The sequence below is a fragment of the Microcaecilia unicolor genome, chromosome 5 (assembly GCF_901765095.1).
Source record: "Microcaecilia unicolor chromosome 5, aMicUni1.1, whole genome shotgun sequence".
NCBI classification, from domain to species: Eukaryota; Metazoa; Chordata; class Amphibia; order Gymnophiona; family Siphonopidae; genus Microcaecilia; species Microcaecilia unicolor.
Window position 1 is genome coordinate 130371232 of NC_044035.1, and position 23039 is coordinate 130394270.

Sequence of the window (23039 nt, forward strand, 5' to 3'; positions counted from 1 at the left end):
ACTAGAACAGCTCACCTTCCCCCATCCTTGTTTGCAGTAGAGTTTCCAGTTCAGAATCCAACTGAAGCCCCACCAAGGCAAAGTGGTCAAGTGGTCCCAAAACAGGGGTCACTGGCATTTTGGGGTAAGCACGCTGTATCCCTCTCCTTTTAGGCATAATTTTATAGTAAATTCAGCAAAGGAAACAGAGTAAACAAAGAAACCACCTGACCATCTCAATCTCGCTCCCTCTCAGCAGCCATTTTGCCTGGAAGGCTTATATTTAAACCCTGGCAACATGCACCAATGTGTGCTTTCACTTTTGTGTTTGCTCTGATTCGCACACAGTCGTCTCTCAAAACCAGTGGTTAAGGGCTTGCATGGGCTTCCATCTGCTTCCAAATTATATAAAAAATGGCAGACTTTAAAGGATCATGGGAAATCCTCTCTTAAAAGCACCCTAATGCCTGCTCTGAGCTGGCGTTATTTTTTCAGCAGTAAGGCGGCTTTGTTTTGTGTTCTGTTTTCTGAGCCTTGAGAAAGAATAAGAAATGACCTCATTAATATCCGTTTGACTATATTGCTATTTGCACTATTGCTATTTGCACTACTACTACTACTTAACATTTCTAGAGCGCTACTAGGGTTACGCAGCGCTGTACAAATTAACAACTAAGGACGGTCCCTGCTCAGAAGAGCTTACAATCTAAAGGACGAAATGTCAAGTTGAGGTAGTCTAGATTTCCTGAGTAGAGGTGTTGTGATTAGGTGCCGAAAACGACATTGAAGAGGTGGGCTTTGAGCAATGATTTGAAGATGGGTAGGAGGGGGGCTGGCGTATGGGCTCAGGGAGTTTGTTCCAAGCACTAATGCTTTTTGTATATGTTGTCTCCCGTACTAGAACCTCTGAGCATTCTGCGCTCACTAATGTGGGCACTAGTGCGGCACTAATTGCCTCTATTGCCCGCATTTGGTTCTGAGCATCGGCCCACAGGAATAGTAGAGAAAAGTGCAGAACCTACTGTAGCTGTGGGTGTGTCAGTGCTAATAGTTTGTTAATGAACATTGGGCTTAGGCAAGCTATGTTTTTAATGTAATGGCTTAATGATTAGAGCTGGAATACTCCCAAGTTACCAACTCCCAGGAGGGAGATTCTAGACCAATTCTCGATTTGACAACCTTTTCATGGTGCATTATGGGACATGTAGCACTGATATCAATGGGTAAATTCAGAGACTACAAATAGCATACTGAATTAGTATGTAAGTTCAAAAACAAGATTGGCCAAAAAGCCAAAAAGTCTATCTGCTGAAGCTGGGTAACAGCAGTTCTGGAGCAGTGGACTGAGAACCAGGGAAGTTAGGCATGTCATTTTCACCTTCCATTGCTTGCTCCAAGAGTGAGATCTAAAGGCAATTCCCCGCCCCAATTCAATCTAGTGTGGCCAAAATTATGTATTGCAAATCTGATCATATTATGGATTTGCGCATGCAATTTAATTACCCTCACAAGCTAAGCAGCACCGATAATTGCTATGCAACAAGCAATTCTTGACACTAATTGGCATTAATTAAAATTTATTGCACAACTTGCTAGACATATTCTGTAAAATGATGCACATAAATTCTGTGTACTGCCAAGAAGGGGGCGTGGTCATGGGCATGGAATTAGCAGGTGACGGGCATTCTGAAAAATGTTGTGCAGGGTTATAGAATTCACCTCCTCTGTACCTAACTTAGGTGCCAGTATTTACACCAACTTTTACTTGGCATAAATTGACATGCTTTTGACACGTCTAGAGTTAGGTACAGTTTATAGAATACTCATAGGCTCATATATATAATCTAGTCCAATATGTTTGAGATAAACATGCATAATCTAATATAATAAAATGCACCGTGAACGTTCTGAAGACAACGTTCTGAAGCCACTCAAACACTCCCTGTAGGGTTCGTGGATTCATGGTGTGAAGCCAGCCAGCCGTCTCTGCCCCGCCCTCACGTCAAACGTCATGACGTCGAGGGCGGGAAAAAAACCAAACAATTCCGGCAGCGCAGCGTCAGGGAAGGAGGCGGCGCTCCCGATGTCTCTAGCCTTCCCTTCGCTGTGTTCCGCCTTCTTCTGACGTCAAGGATGACGTCAGAAGAAGGCGGAACACAGCGAAGGGAAGGCTAGACGTCGGGAGCGCCGCCTCCTTCCCTGACGCTGCGCTGCCGGAACCGCCACGGAGGTAAATTTAAAAAGAAGAAAAAAAAAAGGGATGTTGGGGGGAAAGAAGAGGGTGGGCAGTAAAGTTGAACAATGGGAGCAGGAGGGCAGGGGAGAAATGACAGCATGGATGCGAAGGGGGGGCATGGATGCGAAGGGGGGGGAGAAGAGGGCGGGCCAGGCTGGGACATGGGAGAGAGAGGAGCATGGATGTGAGGGGGGGTCATGGAAGGGAGAGAGGGGACCTGCTGGAAAAGGATGAATGGAGGCGGCAGGGGACAGAGGAGCATGGATGGGCATGGATTGGTAGGGCAGGGCTCAGGGAGAGAGGGGAATTGCTGGAAAGGGATGAATGGAGGGGGCAGGGGACAGAGGAGCATGGATGGGCATGGATTGGTAGGGCAGGGCTCAGGGAGAGAGGGGAATTGCTGGAAAGGGATGAATGGAGGGGGCAAGGGACAGAGGAGCATGGATGGGCATGGATTGGGAGGGCAGGGCTCAGGGAGAGAGGGGAATTACTGGATAGGGATGAATGGAGGGGACAGATGGGCATGGATGGATATGGATTGCAGGGCAGGGCTCAGGGAGAGAGGGGAATTGCTGGATAGGGATGAATGGAGGGGGCAGGTGACAGAGGAGCATGGATGGGCATGGATTGGGAGGGCAGGGCTCAGGGAGAGAGGGGAATTGCTGGATAGGGATGAATGGAGGGGACAGATGGGCATGGATGGATATGGATTGCAGGGCAGGGCTCAGGGAGAGAGGGGAATTGCTGGATAGGGATGAATGGAGGGGGCAGGTGACAGAGGAGCATGGATGGGCATGGATTGGGAGGGCAGGGCTCAGGGAGAGAGGGGAATTGCTGGAAAAGGATGAATGGAGGGGGCAGGGGACAGATGGGCATGGATTGGGAGGGCAGGGCTCACACTCTCTCTCTCATATACAATGTCTTTCTGACTCTCACTCTCACACACTCTGTCTCACACTGTATCACATTCATTCTCTATGTGCCACACAGTCACTCACACACTCACTTGGTCTCATACACTCACTCTCACAGAGAATCTGTGTCTCACACACACTCTCTCTCTCGCCCACACACACACACACACACTCTCTCTCACACTGTGTCTCACATACACCCTTGCACACACTCTCATTCTTACACACACACTCTCTCACAAACACACTCACACCCAGACTCACTCTCTCTCTCACACACACACACACACACTCACACTTTCACTCAGACTCTCAAACAGTCACTCTCACATACACTCTCCCAAACATACACACTCCGAGGAAAACCTTGCTAGCGCCCGTTTCATTTGTGTCAGAAACGGGCCTTTTTTACTAGTGTTTTATATAAAACTTCAGAAATTGATAGAGCAAAAAAATGTTTAGCTTTCTTTGATACTTGTAAAAGGATGCAGATAGAGTGGAGGCAGTATTAGGCCAGTTTCAAGGAATTCACCCAGGTAACTTGATAATTAGATGTGTAAATCCCCTAGTGTAAACATCTCCATACATTTTAGAATAAGCGCAGATACATTTGTACCAGTGGAGTTCTCTGCTGCAGCTCAGATTTTCAAAGGGAAACTATCTAATATAATAAAACGCATCGTGAACGTTCTGAAGACAACGTTCTGAAGTCACTCAAACACTTCCTGAAGGGTTCGTGGATTCGTGGTGTGAAGCCACCCAGCCGTCTCTGCCCCGCCCTCGCGTCAAACGTCATGACGTCGAGGGCGGGGAAAAGAAATGGATCGCGAGGCCAGAAAAAAAAACAAACAAACTGATCGCACCCACGCACGGTGCGTTTTAGTATATTAGATTTACCTCCGTGGTGGCGGTTCCGGCAGCGCAGCGTCAGGGAAGGAGGCGGCGCTCCCGACGTCTCTAGCCTTCCCTTCGCTGTGTTCCGCCTTCTTCTGACATCAAGGATGACGTCAGAAGAAGGCGGAACACAGCGAAGGGAAGGCTAGACGTCGGGAGCGCCGCCTCCTTCCCTGACGCTGCCGGAACCGCCACCACGGAGCTAAATTTAAAAAGAAAAACAAAAGAAAAGGGAAGTTGGGGGGAGAGAAGAGGGTGGGCAGTAAAGTTGAACAATGGGAGCAGGAGGGCAGGGGAAAAACGAAAGCATGGATGCGAAGGGGGGGGCATGGATGCGAAGGGGGGGGAAGAAGAGGGTGGGCCAGGCTGGGACATGGGAGAGAGAGGAGCATGGATGCGAGGGGGGGTCATGGAAGGAAGAGAGGGGAATTGCAGGAAAAGGAAGAATGGAGGGGGCAGTGGACAGAGGAGCATGGATGGGCATGGATTGGGAGGGCAGCCCTCAGGGAGAGAGGGAAATTGCTGGAAAAGGAAGAATGGAGGGGGCAGGGGACAGAGGAGCATGGATGGGCATGGATTGGGAGGGCAGGGCTCAGGGAGAGAGGGGAATTGCTGGAAAGGGATGAATGGAGGGGGCAGGGGACAGAGGAGCATGGATGGGCATGGATTGGGAGGGCAGGGCTCAGGGAGAGAGGGGAATTGCTGGATAGGGATGAATGGAGGGGACAGATGGGCATGGATGGATATGGATTGCAGGGCAGGGCTCAGGGAGAGAGGGGAATTGCTGAATAGGGATTAATGGAGGGGGCAGGTGACAGAGGAGCATGGATGGGCATGGATTGGGAGGGCAGGGCTCAGGGAGAGAGGGGAATTGCTGGATAGGGATGAATGGAGGGGACAGATGGGCATGGATGGATATGGATTGCAGGGCAGGGCTCAGGGAGAGAGGGGAATTGCTGAATAGGGATTAATGGAGGGGGCAGGTGACAGAGGAGCATGGATGGGCATGGATTGGGAGGGCAGGGCTCAGGGAGAGAGGGGAATTGCTGGATAGGGATGAATGGAGGGGACAGATGGGCATGGATGGATATGGATTGCAGGGCAGGGCTCAGGGAGAGAGGGGAATTGCTGGATAGGGATGAATGGAGGGGGCAGGGGACAGATGGGCATGGATTGGGGGGGCAGGGCTCACACTCTCTCTCTCATATACAATGTCTTTCTGACTCTCACTCTCACACACTCTGTCTCACACTGTATCACATTCACTCTCTATGTGCCACACAGTCACTCACACACTCGCTTGGTCTCATACACTCACTCTCACAGAGAAACTGTGTCTCACACACACTCTCTCTCTCGCACACACACACACACTCTCTCTCACACTGTGTCTCACATACACACTTGCACACACTCTCATTTGTACACACACACTCTCTCACAAACACACTCACACCCAGACTCACTCTCTCTCACACACACACACACTCACACTTTCACTCTGTCTCTCACACAGTCACTCTCACATACACTCTCCCAAACATACACACTCCGAGGAAAACCTTGCTAGCGCCCGTTTCATTTGTCAGAAACAGTCCTTTTTTACTAGTTTATAATAGAACGCTGATTATTTGAACGTCGATCATCCAGATGTCCAATTATCCGGACTAATTATCCGCTCAATAGTAATGTACCTTCCCAGCCAATCCTCATGGTCCACGAGTCTGCTGCAGGAAATGATGTTAATGGGAGCAGGGACGCAGCAGAGAGAAGCCCTGCCCTTTCCTTTTCTGGGCCTTTCCTGACTTATACACAGCAGAAAAAAGCCCTTTCAGCCTGGATGCGGCAGAAAGAACAGCCTTACTCTTTCAGCTTGGACTTTTTTAGTTTGTAATGAATCTCTTTAATTAGCCCCTCGAGAATATGCTATTCTTAAATCTTGAGTATGAAAAATCCAACAAACTTCTGGCGTAAAAGGACATGTCTTCTGTGTCAGTATGATAAAAACAGATACTTTTGTCAATCCGTTTGACAAAAAAGTATACCACCTAAAGCACAATACAAATTGTGAGACAACTCATGTAGTGTACATAATGATGTGTCCTTGCGAGAAACTATATGTCGGCAAGACTACTTGTTCATTAAAAAATCATCTCAGTGATCATAAGTTTAATTTAGGTCATCAAAGACTAGAGGCACCTCTAGTTGCTCACAGCAAAACTATGTCACATGCATTTGAAGACTTTAAATGTGTTATAATAGATCATGTGACCCAATCTATGAGAGGAGGAGATCGTGAGTGCAAACTTCATCAGATCGAACAGCATTGGATATACAGAATAAAGTCCCTTACACCATTAAGACTTAATAACAGGATTGAATGGAATGCTTTCATTGAATATAGCTCCGTTTGTATCCGTGATTTATCTCTGCAGTAGGTCTGTTTACCATACTCTGAGGATAGTTCAATTATACTGTAGCTTTAAGAAAGCCGATCTAATTTGGTGTAGGAGGAAAGGTGTCTCTTTAAAAAGCGGCAGCCATCTTTATATAACAATCCTTAGAAAGGAAGGCAAGAGAATATTAGGTAAGTCAGACCCCTTATGCTTTAGTCTCCTGAATACATACTTTACTCTCTAATTTGATGTTATATGCATTGTTAATTTCAGGGCTATACCATGGGTATGGAAATCACTCCTTAAGAAGCTTGTAGCGAAATGGAAATTTTCTGTAGAGCGTGCCCAGCCGTAGTGGTCTTTAAAAGCCCAGCTAAGTACCATTGACACTATAGATGAAAACTTAGATAGTCCATCAGAAAAAGTATAGTAAAAACTATCATTATATACTTGGAGGTTTTTTTAAGACTTATGAGGAGCTCAAGCACTGTCCACAAGGGAGTATTTCCCTGTAAATAGTAGATATAAGCATTCAATGGTTCATTGTTCAAAGGAGCAAAGACACTTGCACAACTGAAGTATTTTTCCTCCGTAACTGAGAAAGAAACTTGCTTATTTAGATATAGAACTTGAGTTTACTAGCAAGTGCCATACTAAGTTTGAATTGTTTAATTTTCAATTGCAAGACTACTCTTTGAAGTTCCTTTGATGTTATAGGAGATTGCATATGTTTGATATCATGAGCATTTCATTTTTTGCAAGGTAAAGACTGCAAAAATGATTCTAAGTCTGCCGAATCACATGAGAATCTGATTTATATAAATTATTATAAAAGAAATGGAATGCTTCTAGAATATCTTTTGAAGAGGATAAATTATTACTATTGTGGTTAATAATTGGAATTTGAGTTTTGAGTCTTTTGAGTTTTAAGTAATTGACTAGAGACATTCCCATTTGTTTCATTTCAGAATACACAGAATGTTTTTGAATAAAAAGTACTTCACCTGCTCTTTGGCTCAATATTTTATTGTATTCATATTTGTACTTAATGATAGAATTAGATATGTCTGATTTCTGATCCATTTGATATTTGTGTTCTAGATCTTTAATATGAGCTTCCAATTCAGTTAATCATTTATTGCTTTCTTTAGTTTGAAGTGCAGATATGGAAATAAACTCTCCTCATAAGGTGGCTTTAAAGGCTTCCCAATTTACTATTGCATTGGTATCAGGAGGGTCATTTTGATGAAAAAAATTATTATTAAAATCAGTAATTTGTTGAACATAAGTACCTACTGTAAGGAGTTGAGAATTAAGTTTTCATTGAGGAGATCTAAGAGAATTAGCTGAATTTAATTGCAGAGAAAAAGATGTTGACGCGTGGTCTGAAAGAGTAATTGGTTCTATATGAACTTTGAGAACATTCCAGAGAAGAAAATTGAATATAAGAAAAAAGTCAATAGGAGAGAAACTGTGATGTGGGGTTGAGAAAAAAGTATATTCCCTAGCAGTAGGTGAGAATTGCCTCCATGGGTCTGTGAGATGATATGAATCAATCGATTGCAAACTAGTTTGAGCTTTAGGTACATGATAACAAGCCCTAGATTCCTATTTAACCAACAGGCTCATTTTCAAAAGAAAAGGGTGTCCAAAAAGCAACACAAAAGGCACATGGGCGTCCCCATGAAAGAAGGTCGCCCAAATCCAATAATTGAAACAGGGCCATAAGGGCGTCCTCAGCGCGAGGATGCTCATCTATGGTCATCAACACAGGGGGCGTGTTATGGGTGGTGTTACGAGATGGGCGCCCCCAGAGTATAACGGCTAGTGAAATGGTTTCATATGGGTTAGAATATGGGCGTCCTTAGGTAGACCTGAAATAAAAGCGACCAGGGTAAGGGGGAAGTTGTCTTTAGACCCATTAGCGATTTTGTGGAGTTGGAGAGTGGGGAGAGCGTTGTTGAGAGAGAAAGCTGAGAGTTTGTTGAGTACCTGTTACCTTCCATTTGCAATCTTCCACATCCCTGCCACAGTGGAAGACCGCGTTGAGCCAGTCCCTTACTGCCTGCCATTCTCTCTGCTTCGCTGTAGCAGCCAGCCTCTGGCCTGTGGGAGCAAAGAGATGCATGTGACTCCTCTGGATTTCCTGAACCAGCAGTTCAATTTCTGGGTCACTGAAATTACCCTTGCGGGTGGGTGGTTGCTTTGGTGCCATTGTACCAATGCAATGCAAAGAATCGAAAATACAGAGAAGGGCGCTTAAATATTCTCTCAGGGACGCCCATATAAGAACGCGATGGGCATCCCTGAGATCGGCGTCCTAGTTTTGATTATTGGCAAAATCCCTAAACATCCCCAGCTGCTCTGGGGATTTGGGCGTCCTCATTTCGATTATAGATAGGGAACTATGAACGTCCCCAGCTATTCTGTGTTTTGGGCGTCCTCATTTCGATTATGGGTGATAATGATTGACACAATGAATATTCATGAGAGAGATTTACATACACTGCCTTCATTGCATGTGAATCTCTCATCAATATTCTTTGTGGATATCCTGAAAACATGACTGACAGGGGTGCCTCCAGGACGAGGTTTGGGAGCCACCGGTGTAGGCTGATATATTATCCACACAGTTTTATCGAATAGGCTCCTCCTACCAGGTGCTCTCTGGTCCCCTAATTGCAGGCACCATGTTAAAGGAATTGTCTTTTTCTTGTTTCAAGAATCTTTTAGCATTTATGTTTTTAGTTTGGAAAAGTGATTTGCAGATCATCTGATTAAATACCTAGATTACATGGATTTTTACATCCAGTGTTTCAGCAAAATGAATTCTCAGATTTTTAAGAAGTGCCTACAGAGATTGCATCTGTTTTCTTAATAGTAAAGATAAAGGGTGTTGCTAAAGTTCATGATAACCCAGGAGACCTCTAGTTGTCTTTTTCTAACATGAAGAAGCTTTATACCAATATTAAATTACAGCTGTTGTGTGAAGTTTTCTGTTGTGCCTTGCAGCTGAATAGTCAAGCTTAATACCATATTTGACCTTTATGAATATACAAACAGAATGTCAGGAAAGATGATTTTAATCAGATCAGGATGCATATAAGATGACATTGTGCTATGTATTATGCAATTATATTTTTTAAACTAATGTTTCAGCAGAAACCAACTCTGGAGAGAGGAAAATCTCAAACAAAATTGGTACCTGGTGCTTAAATCCTCATAAATATTAAACTGCATTAGATGCATATTAGTAACAGATTATGATTATAAAAATCATAGGACGTAGCATTCATAATTCATTTTAAATCTGTATGTATGTGTTTGACCTATTGCAAGGAAAGAGGAATATATGGTACATAATATATGATATATTCTTTCTGAAACCAAAATTTGTGTAGGTCATCTAGGAAGGAAAAGGACATTTAAGTAGAAATGTTCACAATATGCTGTATATATTACGAAAGCTCATTAATAATATGTGTTCCACCTCTAAAAAATATGTAGAATAAGATATGGTGTCCCAGTATGGCAACACTTATGTTCTTATGATATGTTATATTTGTGGCTTCTATGACTGATTGGCTTAATTATCATCTGCTGTAGGTCATTTTTCCTGAACATGGAGGAGGTATTATTTTGACACAGATATCCAAAAATGCCAATGGTAATATGCAAGAGGTATCAAATTATAGGCCAGTTGCATCTATACTGCTGCTAATAAAAATGATGTGGGGGCTGGGTTTGCAGCAGTGGCCAATCCAGGTTACAAGAACCTTTCAAGATCCCAGAATAGTACAATACATTTTATGCTGCTTATCCTAGAAATAAGCAGTGGATTTTCCCCAAGTCCATCTTAATAATGGCTTATAGATTTTTCTTTCAGGAAGTTATCCAAACCTTTTTTAAACCCTGCTAAGCTAACTGTTTTTACCATATTCTCTGGCAACGAATTCCAGAGTTTAATTACACATTGAATGAAGAAATATTTTCTCCAATTTGTTTTATTACTTTGTAGCTTCATTGTGTGCCCCCTATCCTAATATTTTTGGAAAGAGTAAACAAGCAATTCATATCCACCCATTCAGTTCCACTCCTCTCATTATTTTATAGATCTCTATCATATCTCCCCTCAGCTTTCTTTTCCATGTTTTATTTTGTTTGATTTCTAATAATAACCTTTTCTCCAAGCTGAAGAGCCCTATCCGCTCTAGCCTTTCCTTATAGGGAAGTCATCCAATCCCCTTTATCATTTTTGTTGCCCTTCTCTGTACTTTTTCTAATTCCACTATATCTTTTGTGAGATATGTAGACCAGAATTGCACACAGTATTCAAGGTGTGGTTGCACCATGGAGCAATACAAAGGCATTATAACATTCTCATTTTTGTTTTCCATTCCTTTCAACTAATACCTAACATTCTACCTGATTTCTTAGCCAAATCTGCAGACTGAGCAGAAGGTTTCAACATATCGTCAACAATGACGCCTAGATCCCTTTTCTTGTTGGTGATTCCTAATGTGGAACCTTTTATCATGTAGCTATAGTGCAGGTTCCTCTTTCGCATATGCAGCACTTTGCACTTGTGCACATTAAATGTCATCTGCTATTTGCATATCCAATGTCACAAGTAGTGGGTGGAGATTGCTCCCACGCTCCAATGTGGCAAGAATCACAGACCAACTATACACCCAGCTACCACACAACAGGAAGATGACACAGCACAAATCTTGGTGCAGGTAAGTCTTTCAGATGGAAATAATGGCAACCCAGTCAGCAGAGATGATACCAAGTTTTGAGGCATCCAACATCACAAGCAGTGGATGGAGCTTGCTCCCATGCCCCGATGCGGCAATAATCATGGACCAATTATCCACCCAGCTAGCAGACAGCAGGAAGATGACACAGCACAAATCTTGGTGTAAGTAAGTCTTTCAGATGGAAATAACTGTATGTGCAGTCTCTAGACAATGCTGCAAGGAAGAACGTTGAAGCAGCCAGCAGCTCAAAGCAGCACAATAGCAACTCACAGGAAAGTGGTGTCTCTATCCATATGGACCTGTTAAAAGGGTATAGTGAATTTGTAAAGTTGATGGAACAGCTTCACTTATGAAGATTAGAGCACTTCTACTTGAAAAAGAGATGACTGGAGACATTATACTCCAGTGTGGAAAATGGCTGCATATTACTAAAGCATTGTGTGCTGATATTTTTCTGACAGCACATAGTTTTTACTGCAGTGGTAATTTGCATGATATTTGCTTATTGCATTGAACAGTTAAAATTTTGCTTTAAGCTTCCGTTTGGAAGCTGTGTGTGACATATCAGTGCACAGCTTTAATATAAGTTTACTGTAACGGCCCCCAAGGATGGATATGACAGAAGTTTACAAAATCATGAGCATGCTAGAATGGTTAAATAGGGGACCATTGTATAATTTTTCATATAATACTAAAACAGGAGGATGCTTCATGTAACTAACAACCAGCAGATTAAAAACACACCATAGAAAGTATTTTTGTCATGCAGCTCACAACTAAGCTGTCAAATTTGTGCTGGAAAAAATGGTCAAGATGACTATCATAGCAAAAATCAAAAGAGGATTAGAAGATTCCTGGGGGAAAATTTATTTTAAAAAATTATTAGCCAGGATGACTTAAGAAGAAATAGATATACTTTCTGAGATCTGTATACTTGTGACCTCAATTGACCACTGCCAGAGTCAAGATGTTGAATTCAGTGGACCATGATCTGACTCAGCATAGCTTATCTTACATTTTTACTGTATTAGTGCTAAAATGGGATTGAACTAAATACTAGCGTAGGGGTGAGATACCCAGATCAGTCAGATAAATGTCAAAAAATATATATATATCTCAAAAAAATAACTAAGGTATTCAAACAATGGTTCTTAAAGTAAGTACTTTTAGAGAGGAAAAGGCCTCGAGAAACCCCGTGACTCTTAAAAAGTCTATAAGGGGTTGGACTTCCTCATCATTGGCCAAAAACCTCTAAATTTAAATTGGTTAAACAAGAACGCAACACTTAGCTCAATGAATAGCCGGTCTCTGTGTCTATGCTCTCTCTGCGTTCCTCTGATGATTCAGACTGTGATCAACTGCCCGCGTTTCGAATCCACATCTGCTTCAGGATCACTGGATAAGTTCCTGCACGATCCCTAAAAAAAAAAAATTAAAATGTGCTTTAACCTAACAAATCCACATCCATAATAATTTGGGACTTGAATATGTAGAAGAGTATTTTACACACTGATCCTCAGATTCTATATTTGGCACACAGATTTGCATGTGCATATTTCAGCATGCAGCCAAGATGCATATGCAAATTAATTAATTAACAAGCCTGTAAGTATCAATAATGCTAACAACAAATTATTGATGCTTAATTTGCACTCATTAAAATTTGTGCACAAATCTGGCTGCATACTATTCTATAAGAAATGGCACCTAATTTTATTAGCATGACACTCAAAAGGGGGTGTGACCATGAGTATGTCAAGGGTGTTCTGAAAAGTTGCAGCATAGCTATAGAATACTGCCTTAGAGCATCTAAGTTGGGTGCCAGCATTTATGCCAGGTCTCAGTAGGCATACGTTTGGCAGCTAAAGTTAGGCATGGGAATGGTGCTACGTACTTTTCTATAAAGAGCAGTGTAGTTTTTCTAGCGAAAAAGGTGCCGGTACTCAAATGCCAGGCCACCCTTCAGGGGTGGGGTGATCACTGAGGGGCCCACCCCATAATAGCCAGGCCCCCTGCAACCAGTCACAGAATCCATGACAAGGCAGAATTGGTGTGTAGAGCCTGAACTCTTTCATTAAAACTTGGGGACCATGGGTCAATTTTAGCAGACAATGGAAAAGGTGCCGGTACTCAGTTCCCCCAAGTACCCCATCAAAAAAAGTCCTGATAAAGAGTATGTGCCCTTTATAGAATAGCGCTTAGCACTGTTTTTTTTTTTGTTTGTTTTTTTTTTTGGGGGGGGGCACCCATTTTGAGCACCATTTATAGAATTTCTCCCTGAAGCTGGCTGGTATAAAATTGCCAGAGGCATATATATATATAAAAGTAGGTGCATATAAACATAGCACATTACACTCATGTATCCATTTTCACAAAGCTAGAGAATAGGCAGAGCAGGGGTTAGGATTGGCTTCTATGCACATAGTTCACACTTACAGTATATGCATCTATTTTACCAGATGTACACAAATATAATAGCATCTGTATGGGAAAAGGTGTAAATATAAGAACATAAGAATAACCATACTGGGTCAGAACAATAATCTATCTAGCTCAGTATTCTGCTTCCAACAGTGGCCAATCAAGGTCTCAAACACCTGGCAGAAAACCAATTAGTAGCAACATTCCACGTTACCAATTCCAGGGCAAGCAATGATTTTGCCCATGGTCATTTCAATAACAGACTGTGGACTTCTCTTCCAGGAACTTGTCCAAACATTTTTTTAAATCCAGATACAGCGCCACATCCTCCAGCAGCAAGTTCCTGAACTGTGTATTAAATTGATTTTGCACTTTTTAAAATGTGCTTTAACCTAACAAATATTTCCTTCTATTTGTTTTAAATGTATTTTCTTGTAATTTCATTCAGTGTCCCCTGGTCTTTGTACTTCAAGCTGAAGATCCCTACCTCTTTAGCCTGTCCTCATATGGAAGGACTTCCATCCCCTTTATCATTTTGATTCCTCTTCTTTGAACTTTTTCTAATTCCGCTATATCTTTTTTTTTGAGCTATGGCGACCAGAATTTAATGCAACATTCAAGATGAAGTCACACCATAGAGTGATACAGAGGTATTATAATATTCTTGGTCTTACTTACTATCCCTTTCCTAATAATTCCTAGCATCCTTTTTGCTTTTTTGGCTGCCACCACACAGTGGGCAGAAGATTTCAGCATATTGTCTACAATGACACCTAGATTTATTTCTTGACTGCTGACTCCTAAGGTGGCCCTAGCATCAGGTAACTACAATTTAGATAATTCTTTCCAATGTGATTCACTTTGCATTTGCCTACAATAAATTTCATCTATTTTCCTTGGGTTAATTGTATAAAGGCGTGCATATGTTGCCTTTATAAAATAGGTGCTATGAATGAAGTTATCTTCTTTTCTGCCTACTCTCTCAGCTATAAATTTATAGGTCGATATTCAGTTGAAATGTGGGGTGCTTCAGGGTTCAGTGCTTTCCCATGTATTATTTAATATTTTCCTTAGCTCTTTCATGTCATTGATTTAATTATTCGGATTCAATGTGTGTTGCTATGCGGATGATATCCTTATTGTAGCTAAGGTGAATCCATTGAAACCGGATTTGATTAATATTCAGAATTGTTTAGATATGGTTATGAGGTTGAAGAGCAATTGGTCAGTTTTAAATGTAGCAAAAACAGTGAAATGTTAGTTGACCTGATGATTACTAGTTATGAAATTGAGGCTGCAATTGTTTGGGAAAATAATGTCTTCAGTGAAGTTATTTAAGTATCTAGGAGTTTGTATTGATTCCCAACTAACATTTGATGAGCAGGTATTGTCTGTTGTTAGGAAAGGATTCTTTGTGCTTCGACAATTAAGATCATTAAAGTGATTTTTTAATGAGAATACTTTTCATATTTTGTTGCATGCGTTTTTTGATTTTTCAGTTAGATTATGAAAATGTTATTAATGCAGGTTTGTCTCAAGATAATTTGAAGCAATTACAATCTGTCCAAAATACAGTGATTCGACTGTTGGGTAATTTGAGAAAGTTTGATCATGTTATATACTGAGGGGCATAATCGAACGCGAACGCCCATGTGTAAAAACATCCATCTCCGGAGACGGCTCCGTGAAGAGGCGGAGCGAACCGTAAAATTGAAACGAGATGGCCGTCCATCTTCGGTTTCGATTATACGGTTCGGCCCGCTGAAATCCCATCATTTGTGTCGACTCTAGAGATAGACGACACAAATGGTGAGATCGCTGGACCTAGAGATGGCCGTCCACGGTTTTCAGCGATAATCGAAACTGCTGCCGGCCATCTCAAAAACGGACCTAATCCAAGCCATTTGGTCATGGGAGGGGCCAGCATTTGTAGTGCACTGGTCCCCCTGAGATGTCTCTATGCCAGCCTCAAATATCATACCTAGCTCCATGACAGCAGTATGCAGGTCCCCGGAGCAATTTTAGTTGGTGCTGCGCGGGACCCATGCAGAGAGCAAAAATCGGAAGATAAAAAACCATGCAAGTGCAGTCAGGGACATCCAAAAAAAAACCATGCAAGTGCAGTCAGGGATGCCCAAATAAAAACAATAGTAATAGGGGGATTCGAACCAGAGCAATCTTAGTTTAGTTGGTGCTGCACAGGACCCATGCAGAGAGCAAAAATCGTAAGAAAAAAAAACATGCAAGTGCAGTCAGGGACATCCAAATTAAAACAATAGTAATAGTGGGATTTGAACCAGCCACCTTTTGATTACAATACCTGTGCTCTAACCACTGCACCACTTATTCAGCTGCCTAGGGTTCTTTCCCTTTCCATTAAGTCCCTCCAAGTTTCTGTCAGCCAATCACAGCTCGTTTAGCTGACATGATGTCAGGTAAATGAGCTGTGATTGGCTGACAGAAACTTGGAGGGACTTAATAGAAAGGGAAGGAGTGTCTACACAATTGAATAAGTGGTGCAGTGGTTAAAGCACAAGTCTTGTAATCAAGGTGGCTGGTTTGAATCCCCCTATTACTATTGTTTTAATTTGGACGTCCCTGACTGCACTTGCATGTTTTTTTTTCTTCCGATTTTTGCTCTCTGCAAGGGTCCTGGGCAGCACCAACTAAACTAAAATTGCTCGGGGGACCTGCATATTGCTGTCATGGAGCTAGGTATGGTATTTGAGGCTGACATAGAGGCTGGAAAAAATATTTAAACAGTTTGTTTTTTAGGGTGGGAGGGGGTTAGTGACCACTGGGGGAGACAGGGGAGATCATCCCCGATTCCCTCCGGTGGTCATCTGGTCAGTTTGGGCACTTTTTGGAAGCTTGGTCGTGAAAAAAACAGGACCAACTTTGTGTGGACTAAATGCTCGTCGGGGACGTCTTGCTTCTTTCCATTATCAGGCGCGGAGGTCCATCTATTAACTACTCCCCTGTCCCGCCTTCGTTACCATTCGGCCACGCCCCCGAGAATTTCACCCGTCCCCGTGACGGAAAGCAGTTGGGGCCGTCCAAATTCAGCTTTTGATTATACCTGTTTTTGAGACGGACGTCCATCTCCCGATTTGTGTCGGAAGATGGGCGTCCGTCTCTTTCGAAAATAAGCTAGACTATCATTTACTCCCTATTGGGCAACCGATCAAGTTCAAATTGTTGAAGTTGGTTCATGCTGTATTTTATCTAGGACAACTTTCATATCTGAGAGCTTTTATAACTTCATATAGTCCAAATGAAATTTTGTACTTATTGCAGGAAAATAAATTAGAGGTACCTTATAAGATATGAGGTTTATATCAGTAAACTTATAAGAGGGCATTTTCTTTACTGGAATGATTGTTCAAGGAGAAATGGATGGTAAAACGTTTAAGGTTTTGTTAGGCAAGTTTTTCCCAATGAGGATTTATGAGGGATGCACTACTGGAGGTTCTGCAACTAATTTGATGATCATGATTTGGTAGATGTTTTGTGAATTTTAAATGTTATATGTTATAATCCTTATTAGGAATTGTGAGTGGGTTGAGTGTGTTTGGAATAGGCTTTCTTATCAAATTTTTATTATTCTGTAACTTCACTTTAATGTATTATTTTTTTATTAAGACATAAACCGCTTTGCACTGTTTAGTTTAAGCCAGGTGTGTCCAACCTAGGCCTTCACCAGGATGGGTTTTCAGGATTTCCCCATGATATCTATTTACATATAATGGAGGCAGTAGATCTCATGCATATTCATTGGGGAAATCCTGAAAACCAGACTGGATTGCAGCCTTCGAGGACCAAGGTTGGTTTAAATGTTATATTAAGTCTAATAAACATAGATGACCCTGTTTACTAAGGTATGTTAGTGTTTTTAGCGTGCTTACACTTAGCTCATGCACTAACCGTGTAAGCGCCTATAGGAATATTGCCAGCACATACATGGTTAACGTGTGTTAAAAATGTTAACACACCTATAACGCTGCTTAGTAAACAGGGCCCAAAAAGGTGCACAATCGAATGGGGCACCCAAGTTTTTCTAAGGGCATCCTTGCAGGACATCCCTGCGAAGGGGCGGCGAAACCTGTATTATCAAAACAAGATGGGTGGCCATCTTTCATTTTGATAATACGGTCGGGGATGCCCAAATCCTGAAATTTAGGTCGACCTTAGAGATGGTCGACCTAAATGTTGAGATGGTCGACCTTAGAGATGGTCATCCCCGGTTTTCGGCAATAATGGAAACCGAGTACCCCCCATCTCAAAAACGACCAAATCCAATTCATTTGGTCATGGGAGGAGCCAGCATTTGTAGTGCACTGGTCCCCCTGATATGCCAGGGCACCAACTGGGCACCATAGGGGGCACTGCAGTGGACTAACTGATGCACTAACTGAACGGAAAAAGCCCTTCCCTTACCAATTCGGAAAAGAACGGGTATGCTTGAAGGAAATCACATTCAAAAGAGCTGCTCGCTGTTACCTCATTTGCACATGATTTCCTTCCTAAAAAATTCCTGAGGGAAAAATCCATTGAACATTATTATTTTTTTCTTTAGGGGGGGGGGGGGGGTTGCTGGGTTCTTGAAGCCTGGATTGGCTGCTGTTGGAGACAGGATGCTAGGCTTGATGGACCCTTGGTGTTTTCCCAGTATGGCGGTGCTTATGTACTTATCCATGCCTTTGCTATGCTGCCCATACTCCCTTTATTTATTTAAATTTTGGATCACAAGTAGCAGCAGTGGGATTTGAACCAGCCACCTCTGGATTGTAAGACCAGTGCTCTAACCACTATGCCACTCCTCCACTTCACCCCCTTGAAATTTGGCCATCCCTGTGGGGGGGGGGGGGGGGGGGGGACAGTTCAGGACGTCAAAAATGTTTGAAAAAAGGATGTCCATGCCTCTGCTGACACACACACACTCCCCCTCCCCCCAGGGACCCCTATTGCTGCGATGGACCTAAGTATAATATTTGAGGCTGGCAAAAAAAGTTTTTAAAGTTGTTTTTTTCAGGGTGGGAGGGGGTTAGTCACCACTGGGGGAGTCAGGGGAGATCATCCCCGATTCCATCCGGTGGTCATCTGGTCAGTTTGGGCACCTTTTTGAGGCTTGGCTGTAAGAAAAAATGGGCCAAGTAAAGTCGTCCAAGTGCTCGTCAGGGACGCCCTTCTTTTTTCCATTATCGCTCGAGGACGCCCATGTGTTAGGCATGCCCCAGTCCCACCTTCGCTACGCCTCCGACACGCCCCCGTGAACTTTGGTCATCCCCGCGACGGAAAGCAGTTGGGGACGCCCAAAATCAGCTTTCGATTATGTCAATTTGGGCGACCCTGAGAGAAGGACGCTCATCTCCCAATTTGTGTTGAAAGATGGGTGCCCTTCTCTTTTGAAAATAAGCCTGAAAGTGATTTAACCAACCAGAAATGGCTCCTGGCTGGTTAATCGCTTGTTCAGGGTTAACCACTAATTTTCAGTGACACAACCAGTTAGGGCTTTTGAAATAACCGGTTAGCACTGAACTGCAAACTGGCTACTTCAGGAAAGTTCCAGGGGTGGAGTCAGCACTAAGCTAGATAAGTGCCAATATTCAACATTTAACCAGCAAAGATGACTACATAAATGGGACTGCATAAAAGTTTGTGCTATTTTTCTGCACTAACCTATAGCTGGTTAAAAGTGCTGAATATTGGACTTAACTGGCTATGCATTACCCGGTTCCAGAAATTCAATGCTAATGCCCCCAAATGGCCTGTTTTTCTCACTGCCACCGGGAATAACATTGGTGATAGTCAGAAAAACGCTAAATACTGATGGCTGAATATCCACCTCTTACTCTACAGTGGCAGTACACACTAGGGATGTACACAGAGGAAATATTTTCCCTCTTTTGAGTTCTTCCAGCAACTTTAGCTTTTCTTTGGTCATGTGTGTCCTCTCCCATATCTACACTGCCTGCTTGAGTTTGAAAGGGTTGGGAAACACTTCTGTGTCACTATGATAGACACATAAAACAGTACAAATTGTGACACCAGGACCCTAAGGCACCAAGAGAGATGCAATACAATACCAACAAACAGCCCAAGGCAACATGAGAAGGGCAAAGCAGCACCAACAATGGCATACATAGCCCAAGGCAGAAAAGGAAGGCAAAATGGGGATTTTTTTTAAATAACATAACACAATGAAAACAACAGAGCTATAAGAAAACAGAAGCAAGCAGCAGTATCATACATTGCACTAATAGCAGCAATTGCACAATAGGGTGCTGAAATATTAATGTGACTGGAAAACAGCAGCAATCCAGGCAACAACAGTAAGACCTGACCAGGCAGCATTAGAAAATACAGTAACAAACAAATGCTGAGACAAACAGGGATGATAATAGGAAGGTTCATTCATGAGTGGTTTGTTTGTGTGTTTTAAAATTTCAGTGTGTGCTAAATTGCTTTTATGCAAATTAACCAGTGAATCAAGTTCCTCTGAGGCTTCCAGCCAGCCACTTCTACAAAAAACTGAGAGAAATCTTCTTTTGTTAACTTCAAACAAAGTGCTGATTGATAGCAAATATACCTGCATAGATAATTCCTACCATTAAAAGAAGGTAGTTTTACTATTTATGTGCAGCACCCACAGTTCAGTGCCAGTAACTGTTCTGTGGAGCTTTCTGATACTGCAAAAGATATGTTCAGTGCAGACCAAATCACTTCTGTGCAATTTCTTGTGTAATGGAATACTCCTTCTACACTAGTGTTTCTTACATTGGCAGATGAGTGTACATCTTCCATATCTTCTCAGGTTCCAGATCATTCTCACCGGTGGCGTAGCCACAGGTGGACTTGGGTGGGCCGGTGCCCACCCACTTTAGACTCAGGCCCACCCCAAGTTGTGACACACTTGCTGTGGCTGGTGAGGATCCCCAAACCTTGCCAGCTGAAGATTTTCTCTCCTTGGGCAGCCAGCGCTCTTCCAAGTGTCTGCCAGCGAGCATTTGCCTTGAGCTGACGCTGAGACCGGCCCTTCCGCACATTATCAGTTTTCACACATGCAAAATAACTGAGCATGCACGGCTAGCCAGCAACAGCATCAGTCTGAGGCAAGTGCTGCCGGCTGCCATTTGGAAGAGTACTGGCTGCTCGACTCCTCTTTCTCCTTCTCTGCACATATTCAGCAGATTGCTAAAACCTGTCGTTTCTTTCTCTATAATATCTCCAAAAATTGCCCTTTCCTTTCTGAGCACACTACTAGAACCCTTAACCACACTCTTATCACCTCTCACTTAGACTAATGCAACTTGCTTCTCATTGGTCTCCCACTTAGTCATCTCTCTTCTGTTCAATCTGTTCAAAATTCTGCTGCATTACTTATATTCCACCAGTGTCACTATGCTCATATTAGCCCTTTAAGTTACTTCATTGGCTCCCTATCCATTTCCGCATACAGTTCAAACTCTTCTTATTGACTTATAAGTGCATTCACTCTGAAGCTCCTCATTACCTCTCCACTCTCATCTCTCACTACACTCCTCCCTGGGAACTCCATTCACTGGGTAAATTTCTCTTATCTGTACCCTTCTCCTCCACTGTTAACTCCAGACTCCGTTCCTTTTATCTTGCTGCACCATATGCCTGAAATAGACGTTCTGAGCTGGTACGTCAAGCTCCATCTCTGGCCGTCTTCAAACCTAGGCTAAAAGCCCATCTTTTTGATGCTGCTTTTAACACCTAACTCTTACTCACTTGTTCAGTATCCTTATTGTATCATCCCCACCTTAGTAATTCCCTTATTTCTTATTTGTCCTGTTTTTCTGTCCTAATTAGATTGTATGCTGTATTGAGCAGGGATTGTCTCTTCATGTTCAAGTGTATAGCGCTGCATACATTTAGTAGCGCTATAGAAATAAGTAGTAGAAATCTTCAGCTGTCATGGTTTGGGGATCCCCACCAGCTCAAGTATTTCATATTTGGGGTTTGTGGGCAGGAATGGGTGGAGAGAGGAGCAAACCAGAGGGGGGCTGGGGAGGGGCAAATTCCATGCCCACCCACCTTGGGCTCAGGCCCACCCAAAATTAGCCATCTGGCTACACCCCTGATTCTCACTCTTTTCTCCAGATGATTTCCCCCAGTCTTTGGAGTTATTTCAAAAACCTATCAGAGTTTCCTTCATCACCGTGGCTGAGAGAGCTGTCTCTCTCCTTTAGCCTTACTCTTATACAGAAAGACATTCAGATTCTACTTGCCTCACTCCCATCCAATGCAGATGGCCTCTTAAATCATTTTGATAGTTGCCCTTGCCAGACAGTGAGGGGGAGGGGTCTGTAAGAATTCCATCTAACCCTTTTCCTCCATCACCAAGAAATGGGTCTTCTCCATATGAAGACATTTCATATCCAAAGTTTGTCAACAAAATGACAACAAATGTTCCTTTCTGTTTCAGCAGGAAAGAGAACTCAGGTCTGATGCCTTTGATCTTCTAAAATATATACAGGCCTCCAAAATGACTGTATCAGGCTCAAGGACTTGTTCCATGTGTGGAAGAATTAATTACTGTTCAACCTGTTTCCAGAAGATAGACATAACATATAAAATTCAATGATCTCCAGGATTTAATAAGGTCATAACATAAGTACATAAGCGTTGCTATACTAAGACAGACTTAAGGTCCATCAAGTCTAGTGTCCTGTTTCAAACAGTGGCTGATCCAGGTCGCAAGTACCCGGCAAGTTCCCAAAACAGTAAAACAGATTTATGCTGCTTATCCTAGAACTAAGCAGTAGATTTTCCAAAGTCCATCTTAATAATGGCTTATGGACTAAGCCTGCTAAGCTATCTGCAATTGCCACATTCTCTGGCAACAAATTCCAGAATTTAATAACATGTTGAGTGAAGAAATATTTTCTCTGATTTGTTTTAAATTTGCTACTTAGTAGCTTAATTGTATGCCCCCTAGTACTAGTATTTTTTGAAAGAGCTAACAAGCGATTCACATCTACCCATTCCACTCCACTCAGTATTTTATAGACCTCTATCATATCTCCCCTCAGCCCTCTTTTCTCCAAGCTGAAAAGCCCTAGTCACTTTAGCCTTTCCTCATAGGGAAGTTGTCCCTTCTCCTTTATCATTTTTGTTGCCCTGCTCTGTACCTTTTCTAATTCTGCTACATTATTTTCTGAGATGAGGTGACCAGAATTGTGCACAGTATTTGGGGTAGGTATTATAACATTCTCATTTTTGTTTTCCATTCCTTTCCTAATAATTCCTAACATTATATTTCACTTTTAGCTGCTACTGCACACTGAGCAGAGGGTTTCAATGTGTCATGAATGATGACACCTAGATCCTTGTGGTACCTTGCATCACATAGCTATAGTTTGGGTTTCTCTCCAGTGATGGTTGAATCAGCCATGACAAAAGCAAAGAACTG